Source organism: Castor canadensis, chromosome 8, assembly GCF_047511655.1.
Source record: "Castor canadensis chromosome 8, mCasCan1.hap1v2, whole genome shotgun sequence".
NCBI classification, from domain to species: domain Eukaryota; kingdom Metazoa; phylum Chordata; class Mammalia; order Rodentia; family Castoridae; genus Castor; species Castor canadensis.
This window is the reverse complement of record NC_133393.1, coordinates 124,167,485-124,180,180: the sequence shown is the minus strand read 5'-3', so window position 1 is coordinate 124,180,180 and position 12,696 is coordinate 124,167,485.

Below are 12,696 nucleotides of genomic sequence, written 5' to 3'. Positions count from 1 at the left end.
ATATAAAACCCTGAACCGAGGAGTTGAGGCAAATGTGTTGAAAGAAGTAATTTCCCAATTCTAATTTAACTTACCCTGTTATTACAAATCACTGTATACAATCCAAGGGAATATGTGCCTGTTTAATTGATATTAATACGTGTGAAACATCTCCTTACATGTCTCCTTTAACCCTCTCATGAAGGAATGAATCTGTAAACAAGTTAATAGCAAGGGATAAATGTGAAATTTTCTGCCAAATGCTCTGTTCCTCCTCCATTCCACATTCACACCCCCTGATTACAAGAAAAATTCATTGGATAGAGAAATGTTTTCACTTCATTTTTATTCTTTTAACTTCTTTGTGACATACAACTTTCCCCAAGGACAAAAAGTTTTTCTTAGAAAATCATTTATATTTCTTTAGAATCATTTTGACTTTCCCGCAATCCTTTTTCAGAAAAGGAAAGATTACTTAAAAGAGAAAAGCTGAAGATACTCCTCCTCATCTCCCTCATTTCCTGATGTGAACCACTCACTTGGATGACTTCATTTTGGTTTGTTAGTCAGGTAGAAGTTTAACACAGGTGAACTTGGGGAAGTTAGCCTGCTTGGAGGAGATAATTACTTTCCTTAAACCCTTATTCATCTAAAAGGGTCAGAAGAAAATAGATACTTTTCTGGGCAAGAAGATTTGAAGATCTTTCCAGTAGGTCTGTGATGTTAAAACATTCTATCATCTAGTGAGAAAGAGAGAAACTTTGGAGAAAAGGATTTTCCATATTTTCTCAAGTGCTGCTGTACTAGCTTGTCCGTCTGCTGTAACAATCGTGATAAACTAGACAAAACACTAGAAATATATTCTTTTGACAGCTCTCAAAACTACAATTCCAAAGTTTAGTTGTCCTCATGGTCATGGTCTCTCTAAAGTCTCTAAGGAAGAATCTTTTCCATGACTTTTTTCAGCTCCTGGTGTTGACAGTAATTCTTGGTGTTCCTTGGCTTGTAAGCACATCAATCCATTTCTGCGTCCATCATCACATGGTATTTGTTGTGCCCTGTAGCTGAGTCTTTTTTTCTCTTCAAAAACATCATTTATATTGAATGACCAGCTCATCCTACTTTAAATGTGGTCATCTTAACTTGATTAAATTTGCAAAGACCCTGTTTCAAATAAGGTCAAATTCATAGGTACCAGAGGATAGAACTTTAGCGTGTGTATATGTGTGTGTGATTTAATTCAGCCAAAATGCTACCTTTGAAAAAAATAATTAAAATTGATTTTATTGTCTTCCTTATGAATTTAACATTTTTATTCTTATTTTTTATTTTTTGGTGGGACTGGAATTTTAACTCAAGGCTTTGTACTTGCAAAGCAAGCACACTACTGCTTGACCCACGCCTCCCTAACTTTATTTTTTGATGCTTATAATAACGATGTTCAGTGTTTCCTAAGTGGGGGCTGTCTGAACTGATGGATTTTTATCTGTTTTGCCTCTAATCATTCCCTATATTAGTTTTTGAAACAAAGTAGGAGTCTAGAATGTATTTAGTGAGTGTGTAGTAGTTTGTATGTATTTATTGAATGAATGAACATTCTGAAAATTCAATCTAGTGACTTTATAATATTGTTTATATGTATATATATATATGCAGTACTGAGGATAGAACCTGGAGTTCATTCATGCTAGCAAACACTTAACCACTGAGCTGCAGCCCCTATATTACTGCTCATTTCTTTTTTGGAAGTACTGGAATTTGAACTCAGGGCTTCATGCTTGCTAGGTCTGTACTCTACCACTTAAGCCACTCCACCAGTCCCATAATATTGCTTTTATAAGGTATTATATATCCTGAATTCCAAGTTGTTAATTAGTGAAGTTTGGGAAACTGATGTATTTATGAACTGAAAATTTCTTGTATGTTTTTCTGACAGATTAATAGAAATTCTGGCAGCATTGCTAATAAAAGCCACTATGTGGTAATAGACAATTTGAATGCTTTGATTGTTTTTTTTAAGTTATTAGATAATTATATGTTAATAATGGTTGCAAAAATTACCTTGTTGTTAATAATAATATGTACCTGGTATAAATTCACAATAGAAAGCTATTAAATAAGATTTTTTCATAAAAAAAGAATAGAAGGAAGGAAATATAATTAAGTCAACCTTTATTCTTGCCACACAAATATTAATATTTTATTATGTATATTTAAGTTAATTTTGATCCATTTATTTCTAAAACATATCTTATTTTACCTGCATTATAACAAAAGTGCTGTTTTTTCTCAATAATACATTTTGCTCATTTTTTGTGTCATAAAATGTAATTACATAAAATAATATTTGATAGTGTCACAGTATTCCACTGTACAGGTAGGTATTTCATGTCATTGCTTATTTAAAAATTTCCTACTGTTGAGACATGAACACAAACAATGTTTCAATGAGACTATTGTGGCAAACTAGTATCTCTCTGTATGGTCCTTGAAAAAAATCCTATAATTAAAATTACTGGCTCACAGGATGAGTCGAATTATTTTCTCTTTTAAAAGATTACTTTATTCAGAATAAAATAAGCTTTGTGTTTGAAATAACTGGTGGAAATAATAGCTGGTCCTGCAGGATCTCATAATTACACAGACCTTCGTGTATTTATTTCTGGTCAGTTAGAAATGACTTAAAGTAAATTTAAGTGAATATGCCTGTATACTTTATAAATTTTTTAAAAAAATTTATTATTCATTTATTCATATGTGCATACATTGTTTGGGTCATTTCTCTCCTCTGACCTCCTTCCCCACTTTCTCCCCCCCTCCCTCACTTCCAGGCAGAGCCTGTTGTGCCTTTATCTCTAATTTGTTGAAGAGAAGACATAAGCATAATAAGGAAGACAAAGTGTTTTTGCTAGTTGAGTTAAGGATAGCTATACAGAAAGATTCTTAGCATTGCTTCCATGTACAATTGTGTTACAACCCAAGGTGATTCATCTCTAACTGATCTTTACACTGGTTCCTGATCCCCTTCTCCTGTTGACCTATGTTGCTTTAAGGTTTCTGTATTAGTTCCCCTGGAGTGGAGACATCAAACACTTTCATATTTTGGGTTTTCTACCTATTCTTATATCTCCCGTATGTACTCTCCCCTTGTCATGTTAACCAAGTCCAACCACATTGCTGCATTTGCCTTATATCTAAAGTCTACGTATGAGGGAGAATATACGATTTTTGGTCTTCCGAGCCTCACTAACCTCACTCTCAATGATGTTCTCCAGTTCCATACCTTTACCTGTGAATGATAACATTTCGTTCTTCTTCATGGCTGCATAAAATTCCATTGTATATAAATACCACATTTTCTTAATCCATTTGTCAGTAGTGGGACATCCTGGCTGTTTCCATAACTTGGCTATTGTGAATAGTGCTGCAATAAACATGGGTATGCAGGTGCCTCTGGAGTAACCTGTGAATTAAAATGCTATCACACTACCTAGTGGAGCTATTCTAAGGATAGAATGCAATATATGTTATTTGTAGTATAAACTTCTAAGAGTAACTTACTTGGGAGGGAAATTTATGATGTGAGTTATCACAGCTAATTATGCAGAGAGAGACAGAAGCATATTCGACTTGACTACTCAAACATGATGCTTAGTGCTCCTGACTTCTACAAGAGGAGAATTAAGGCAGATGCTTAAATGAAATGGTAGTGGTAATTGTCCACTTAAAATTAGACTATTACCAAGACATATACCAACTTTATATATCTATTAGCAAAATGATCTATAAATATGTTGTATCTGCATTTTTGTGACATACTCTGCTACTTTACATTTGAAAGAATTTATTAAAGCAAGTTAATTTTTGAAAGAAGATATAACTGGTGACAATACATCAGAGGAAGTGTATTTTCTCTGATAGCCTTTTATTGCTTTCTTTTAGAAAATAAATTTTTATTCTGATTGTAATTGATCATTACACCTGAGACAAGTCTGGGTGAAACAAGGCAAAAGTTCTGACTATAACTTTATTATTCAAATTTATAGGACAACAAATTAATGCCAAAATTCTAATCACACATAAGTATTCAGTTAGAATGCACTTAGAACTCAGAGAAGCAGGGGTCAAAAATTTCACAGTAAGCTTGAATGATTCTCCAACAATCTGCGTATAACTTACTATTTTGGAACAATGTGTCCTTGTAGACTTGATTCCTTCACTTTAAAATATGGAGCATGGGCTGACAGTGGTAGTTCACCCCTATAATTTCAGCTACTGGGAGGCATAGGTAGGAGGATGTTGGTCTAAGGCCAGCCTCAGGCGTAAATGTGTGACCCTATCAACAAAATAACTAAAGTTTAAAAAGGGAGCAGTGAAGAGAGTAGTGAAAAGCTATGAAGACAAATTAAATGTGGTATCATCAGAATGGTCAAGAAGTCCATAAGATTTAAAAGAAGGGAAAGGATGAAAGGAGAAAAGACATGTTGATGACACCTTTCTAAAACATAAATATAAACCAAAAAATTCTTGCAACATACTTCCTCTCTCATTTTCATTCATTATGGAATTGCTAAATACTTCCATGTTTCATTTCCTTCTCTAACAAAAACAATACCATATGATATTTATGAATGTACAGTCATAGATTTAGTTTCAAGAAGCAAAATGCATTTTAGATTGAGCTATATAAAAAGAAGAAGGCTGAATTTTTACAAACATGTTGCCCAATTCCTGTCCCTAACATATAAGGACTAAGGGCTGAAAAATAAATGTAATGAATACCTTCTTTTCTGACAAGATGGGAAGTGGGAAATGGTTGTCTTAGGAACCACTTATTTAACATCTAATGAAATATGAACTGTAAAACTGTTTATAGAAAATTTAGACATTGAAAGAACTTTTAACAATCCAATACATTGCAAGCTGTAGTATGTCTTCATTTTCCTCTGTTTTGTCCCTAACTCCACTCCTTCCCTGTCACCATGACTTCTCAAAAAATAAAGTTATGTCTGCTCATTGCCAGTCTCAATGTATGTTTTAATCTAGAGGTATCTGCTATGGTCTGAATGTTGTGGCTTCCTTTCCCCTCCCCCTCACTACATTTATATGTTGAAGCTTAATCCCAAGTGCATCATTCTTGGGGGTGAGGGGCCTTTGAGAGGTGATTCATGAGTGAAATTAGTAGCCCATAAAAGAGATGTATTGTTCTTTATGCTAAGTGAGGATGTAGCTAGAAGAAGTCATCTATGAGGAGCTAGTCCTGACCAGACAACAAATTTTCAGGGGCCTTGATCTTGGCCCCAGATCTCTAGAACTGTGACTAAAAACTACCATTGCTTACAAATGTCCCAGTGTGTGATGTTCTGTTACAAAGCCTGCACTGGCAAAGTCAGCATCTTAGTCCATTTGTGCTGCTCTAACAGAATATCAATGACTAGGTCATTTATAATGAACAGAAAAATACTAGCTCAAAGTTCTGGAAGATGGAAGTCCAAAAGAAAGGTGGTGGCATCTATCAAGGGCGTGTTGCATTGTCATGGCATAGTGAAGCTGGGAGGCCAAAGTAAGGACCTTCTCTAGGAAGCCCCCTATTAAAGGCATTAAACCCACTCTTATGTTGGAAGCCCTCATGGCCTGTTCCCTCTTAAATGTTCCCTTCTCTTAAATACTGTTACATGATAATTAAATTTCAGCATGGGTTTTAAAGAGGTCAAATATACAAACCTTACCAGACAGTAAGTCAGGGTAAAGACCAGTGACATTTTCCTCATGGGGACACATCTTTTACTATAGCTATTCTGGTTTAAGTTTCCTTCATATAATGCTTTTGGTAGTTCTACTTATGGGAACTCTACATGTAGTAAAAGCCATATAATTTATGTGGCAAGTGTTACTTAACGAGATTACACATTCAACTTTGAGGTTGAAAACTGTTCTTAAATCAAGGGATATCATTACTTTCATGGCCTAAGGTGAAGAATTCTTGCCAGAACTCTAAGACACTTGGTTTAGAAGGGTGTCTTTTGTTTAGACACATGAGTAGTTTGCTGCTTTGATAGAGCTTAAAAAGTCTTTTTTCTTGAGGAACATAGATGCCTGTTTATGATCTGAGTCATTTTTCTGAAAGTATAGCACAAAAGAAAAGTATTGGTTCTCTTGCAACCTTTGCTAAGTTTTATTTTAAAAATCTTAGTTATAGTACTGAAATCCTAACATAGAAATATTTTCTTCTTTCAGTTCATTGTCATTGAAATAAAAATTTGGGTGGAAGTAATTTTCTAGACTAACTGCCTTATTTTTAATTATTATTTTTTGTCTATCTACAACTTTGAAAAAATTTTACTTTTTCAGAGCTAAGAATAAAATACAGTTTCACATATCAAACTAAATTTTTAAAGAGCAAAGCAAATGATTTTTGATTTTCAAGAATATTGACCCAAGTATATTGCTATGGTAGTGGTAAGTATAATTTTAAAATAGTTACTTTAATAATATACTTGTTTTATTATTATTATTCATTTATTTACATCTGCATACTTTGTTTGGGTCATTTCTGCCTCATACCCCCACTCCCACTGTCTCCCCCCTGCCCCCTCGTTTCCAGGCAGAACCTGTTCTGCGCTTTTCTCCAGTTCCATTGAAGAGTAGAAATAAGCACTAATAAGAAAGACATAGCATTTTTGCTAGTTGAGGTAAGGACAGCTGTAGAGAGATTCTTAGCATTGCTTTCATGTACAAATGTGTTAGAACCCAGGTTGATTCATCTCTAACTGATCTTTACACTGGTTCCTGATCCCCTTCTCATGTTAACCTCTGTCGCTTTAAGGTTTCTGTATTAATTCCTCTGGAGTGGGGACATCAAATGCTTCTTTCATGTTTTGGGTTTTCTATATAACCCCGTACTTCCTGTATATGTTCTCTCCTTGTCATGTAACCCAAGTCCTACAACATTGCTATATTTTCCCTAGATCTGAAGACCGCATTTGAGGGAGAACATAGGATTTTTGGTCTTCTGAGTCTGGCTAACCTCACTCAGAATGATGTTCTCCAGTTCCATCCATTTACTTGCAAATGATAAGACTTCATTTTTCTTCATGGCTGAGTAAAATTCCATTGTGTATAAATACCACATTTTCTTGATCCATTTGTCAGTAGTGGGGCGTCTTGGTTGTTTCCATAACTTGGCTATTGTGAATAGTGCTGCAATAAACATGGGTGTGCAGGAGCCTCTGGAGTAACCTGTGTTCCATTCCTCTGGGTATATCCCCAGGAGTGGGATTGCTGGATCATATGGCAGATCTATGTTTAAATTTTTAAGAAGCCTCCAAATTTTTTTCCAGAGTGGTTGCACCAGCTTGGATTCCCACCAGCAGTATATGAGGGTTCCTTTTTCCCCACATCCTTGCCAACGCATGTTGGTGGGGGTTTTTGATGATGGCTATTCTAACAGGGATGAGGTGGAATCTTAGTGTTGTTTTGATTTGCATTTCCTTTATGGCTACAGATGGTGAGCATTTTTTCATGTGTTTTTTGGCTATTTGAATTTCTTCTTTTGAGAAAGTTTTATTTAGTTCAGTTGACCATTTCTTAATTGGTTCATTGATTTGGGGAGAGTTCAGTTTCTTAAGTTCCCTGTATATTCTGGTTATAAGTCCTTGTCTGATGTATAGCTAGCAAATAATTTGTCCCAGTCTGTGGGTGGTCTCTTCAGTTTAGAGACCATTTCTTTTGTTGTGCAGAAGCTTCTTAATTTTATCAAGTCCAATTTATTCATCCTTTCTCTTAGTTGCTGGGCTGCTGCGGTTGTATTGAGGAAGTCCTTGCCTATACCTATTAGTTCCAGAGAGTTTCCTGCTTCTTTCTGTACTAACTTCAGAGTTTTGGGTCTGATATTAAGGTCCTTGATACATTTTGAGTTGATACTAGTACAGAGTGATAGACATGTATCTAGTTTCAGTTTCTTGCAAATGGATAACCACTTTTCCCAGCAGCATTTGTTGAAGATGCTGTCTTTTCTTCATCGTATATTTTTGGCTACTTTGTCAAAAATAAGGTGGGTATAGTTGAGTGGATTCATATGTGGGTCTTCCATTCTGTTCCACTGGTCTTCATGTCTGTTTTTGTGCCAATACCATGCTGTTTTTATTGCTGTTGCTTTGTAATATAGTTTGAAGTCGGGTATTGTGATACTGCCAGAATTGCTCTTTTTAATGAGTATTGCCTTGGCTGTTCGAGGTGTCTTGTGTTTCCAAATGAACTTTAGGGTAGATTTTTCAATGTCTGTAATGAAAGTCTTTGGGATTTTGATGGGAATTGCATTAAACATGTAGATTGCTTTTGGTAGTATAGCCATTTTTACTATGTTGATTCTGCCAATTCATGAGCATGGGAAGTCATTCCATCTTCTGTAGTATTCATCCATCTCTTTCTTCAGGGGTTTGTAATTCTCCTTGTAGAGTTCACTCACATCTTTTGTTAAGTTTACTGCTAGGTATTTGATTTTTTTGAGGCTATTATAAATGGAATTGTTTCCATGCATTCCTTCTCAATTTGTTCATTGTTGGTGTATAGAAAAGCTAGTGATTTTTGTAAGTTGATTTTATATCCTGCCACCTTGCTATACCTGTTTATGGTGTCTAGGAGTTTTTGTGTAGAGTTTTTTGGGTCTTTAAGGTATAGGATCATATCATCTGCAAATAGGGATATTTTGAGTTTCTTTACCTATTTGAATTCCTTTATACTTGTTTTATCTGACTAAATTTAGGTAGTTATTTCAACTTATCAGATGAAAAAAGCTGTGATTGTTAGATATTACATATAAAGTTTCCAGTATGTTGATTATTTCCTATCTACAAAGAATTCCCTTTCTAATCTTTATATCTTTGGTATCTGTTTTCCCTAATGTATCAGTCAGTAGTGAATTATTGATAACAATATTGGACAGTAAGAGAAATTAACTATTAAATTAAATTAGCTTTTCTGTCACTTCTTCTACTGTCACGGTTTTAATGCATAAAACTCTATTCACCAATTCCATTTGAATTTTCCCCTCTCTGCCTTAATTCATTCCTACATCTAGTTCTGCTTAGAGATCATCTTGACTCAGATGTTAGAGTCCTCTTTAATTTTTGGTATTAACTATACCAACTGTGCCAAATTTCTTCTATCTCTTTATTTTCTCTAAGCTGGAAATCTCCTCATAACTTTTCCTTCAGACAGACTCTGCTTGTATTACCTTCTTGGTCAGCTTAGTCATCTTTTTAATTTGGTGGCAGAAAATGCTGTTTCTTGCTATAAAACTTGCAGCGGCAGGAAGTTTGTAGATGTAATTTCCATCCAGAGTTTCTAGTACACTTTGCTATGAAGAGCAAAGTGCAAAGAGGAAGTTAGGATTGTCACTAGTAAATATAAGATATGAAATAGATTGTCTATAATTTATTTGCTTCTTTAAATATAGCCAGTATACAAATACAGTAGTCCTGAATATATTCCAGCTTCCTCAAAATGAATGTACTAGAATCAAATTGCTTTCTTTTTTGGATTACCTGACTCTATGTTATATGAGTTCTTTGGGGAAATTCTTTAAGTAAGGCTTAAGAACAAATTCTCAGCCTTCTTCACCTTTGTAAATATATTTATATATAATAAATATATATATATATTTTTTTTACTGGGCATAGATTTGGCTAGTGCTTATGACCCTTATTCATTCCAAGGTAAGCCAGTGTCACTGGGCCCGATTGGTATATTCCCTGAAGTCAACAAATCTGTGTTCAAAGTCCCTTTGTTTAGGATATAAATGCTTCCATAGATGACCTGGGGAGAAGTTCAGTGTTTGCATCTCAGATTAAGCAAAGGACTTGGACTGAGATTTCACCAGTAGCCACAATATCTAAACAATGAAGTTTATTACAAGCATGAGAATACCCAGTTTCTTTGCTAGAATAGTCATTTGTATTTTTTAACCCTGCCATTTTTTATGTCTTATGAAAAACCATCTCTCCATCTCTGAAGACTGTCAACTTTGGATTAAAAACTGTTCACACTTCTTTGAGTGGGCAGAAATTTTTAGAATAAATGAAATCTATACATGCTTCACCATTTTATTTGATGAGGTTTAAAAATAAAAAGAAATGCTTTAATTTTACCCCTGGTGTCTATGTCTTTAGAACAGTGCCAGTTTGAAAATATAGTTTTGTTCAAGGTAGGAAGTATAGCTGTGGATGGAATACATACAATACCCTATTAATGTATTTATATTGATAATAATAATTTTCCTCTACCTCACTGACTAAAAATGGCAAATAAAAAAGCCTCATAAGAATTATTCCTAAATTATCTTTATGGAATGCTTTAATGAATAATCAATGCTTCTTTTAAGAAATTATAAAAATTATATAAGATATAAAAAAAATCAAGTAAAGTGGCTGACATAAAATATGAACCTCCTCCCCCGAGTTAATAGTAGAATACTCATTTATTTATCTGTAAATTCCCTTCTGAGGAAGAGCTTTAATGTGACTCTTTAGGTTCATTTTAACAAAACTTTGTCCTCCGCTAATCATTTAAGTCTAAAAGCAAACTAATTTTTAAGTTTTCTCAAAAAAATCCTTTTTACAAAAATATATTGAGTTATTATCAAATAGGGTCCTGAGCATTCCACAATGTGGAGAATTGTCTTGTTTCATGAACTACTTTTCCTTCCACTACTACTACTATTCAATCTTCTCACAGCCTATTAAGCAACATAAAATCCCTTCCTTCATTTTTCTTTTTATTCATATGTGCATACAATGTTTGGGTCATTTCTCTCCCCTCCTCCCTTACCACCACCCTGCACCCTCTCCCTCCCCCCCACCCCCTCGATACCCAGCAGAAACTATTTTGCCCTTATCCCTAATTTTGTTGGAGAGAGTATAAGCAATAATAGGAAGGAACAAGAGTTTTTGCTAGCTGAGATAAGGATAGTTATACAGGGAGTTGACGCACATTGATTTCCTGTGCATCTGTGCTACCTTCTAGGTTAATTCTTCTTGATCTAACCTTTTCTCTAGTTTCTGGTCCCCTTCTCCTATTGGCCTCAGTTGCTTTTAAGGTATCTGCTTTAGTTTCTCTGCGTTGAGGGCAGCAAATGCTATCTAGTTTTTTAGGTGTCTTACCTATCCTCACCCCTCCCTTGTGTGCTCTCGCTTTTACCTTGTGATCAAAGTCTAATCCCCTTGTTGTGTTTGCCCTTGATCTAATGTCCGCATATGAGGGAGAACATACGATTTTTGGTCTTTTGGGCCAGGCTAACCTCACTCAGAATGCTGTTCTCCAATTCCATCCATTTACCAGCGAATGATAACATTTTGTTCTTCTTCATGGCTCCATAAAATTCCATGGTGTACAGAAACAACATTTTCTTGATCCATTCATCAGTAGTGGGGCATCTTGGCTGTTTCCATAACTTGGTTATTGTGAATAGTGCTGCAATAAACATGGGTGTGCAGGTGTCTCTGGAGTAACTTGTGTCACAGTCTTTTGGGTATATCTGCAAGAGTGGTATCGCTGGATAATATGGTAGATCAATGTTTAGCTTTTTAAGTAGCCTCCAGATTTTTTTCCAGAGTGGTTGTACTAGTTTACATTCCCACCAACAGTGTAAGAGGGTTCCTTTTTCCCCGCATCCTCACCAACACCCGCATCCTCACCAACACCTGTTGGTGGTGGTGTTGCTTATGATGGCTATTCTAACAGGGGTGAGGTGGAATCTTAGTGTGGTTTTAATTTGAATTTCCTTTATTGCTAGAGATGGTGAGCATTTTTTCATGTGTTTTTTGGCCATTTGAATTTCTTCTTTTGAGAAAGTTCTATTTAGTTCACTTGCCTATTTCTTTATTGGTTCATTAATTTTGGGAGAATTTAGTTTTTTAAGTTCCCTATATATTCTGGTTATCAGTCCTTTGTCTGATGTGTAGCTGGCAAATATTCTCTCCCACTCTGTGGGTGGTCTCTTCAGTTTAGAGACCATTTCTTTTGATGAGCAGAAGCTTTTTAGTTTTAAGAAGTCCCATTTATCTATGCTATCTCTTAGTTGCCGTACTGCTGGGGTTCCATTCAGAAAGTTCTTACCTATACCTACTAATTCCAGAGTATTTCCTACTCTTTTCTGTATAAACTTTAGAGTTTGTGGTCTGATATTAAGGTCCATGATCTATTTTGAGTTAATATTGGTATGGGGTGATATACATGGATCTAGTTTCAGTTTTTTGCAGACTGCTAACCACTTTTCCCAGCAGTTTTTGTTGAAGAGGCTGTCTCTGATGTTTCCTGGACTTTGATGGTGTTTGTTATCTCCCCTTTTGCATTCCTGATTCTACTAACTTGGGTTTTTTCTCTCCTCATTTTAGTCAGGTTTGCCAGGGGTCTGTCAATCTTGTTTATTTTTTCAAAGAACCAACTTTTTGTTTCATTAATTCTTTGTATTTTTTTTATTTCTATTTCATTGATTTCAGCTCTCATTTTTATTATTTCTCTCTTATTTCTTTTGGGATTTGCTTGCTCTTGTTTTTCTAGGAGTTTGAGATGTATCATTAGGTCATTGATTTGGGATCTTTCAATCTTTTTAATATATGCACTCATGACTATAAACTTTCCTCTCAGGACTGCCTTAGCTGTGTCCCATAGGTTCCGGTAGGTTGTGTTTTCATTTTCATTGACTTCCAGGAACTTTTT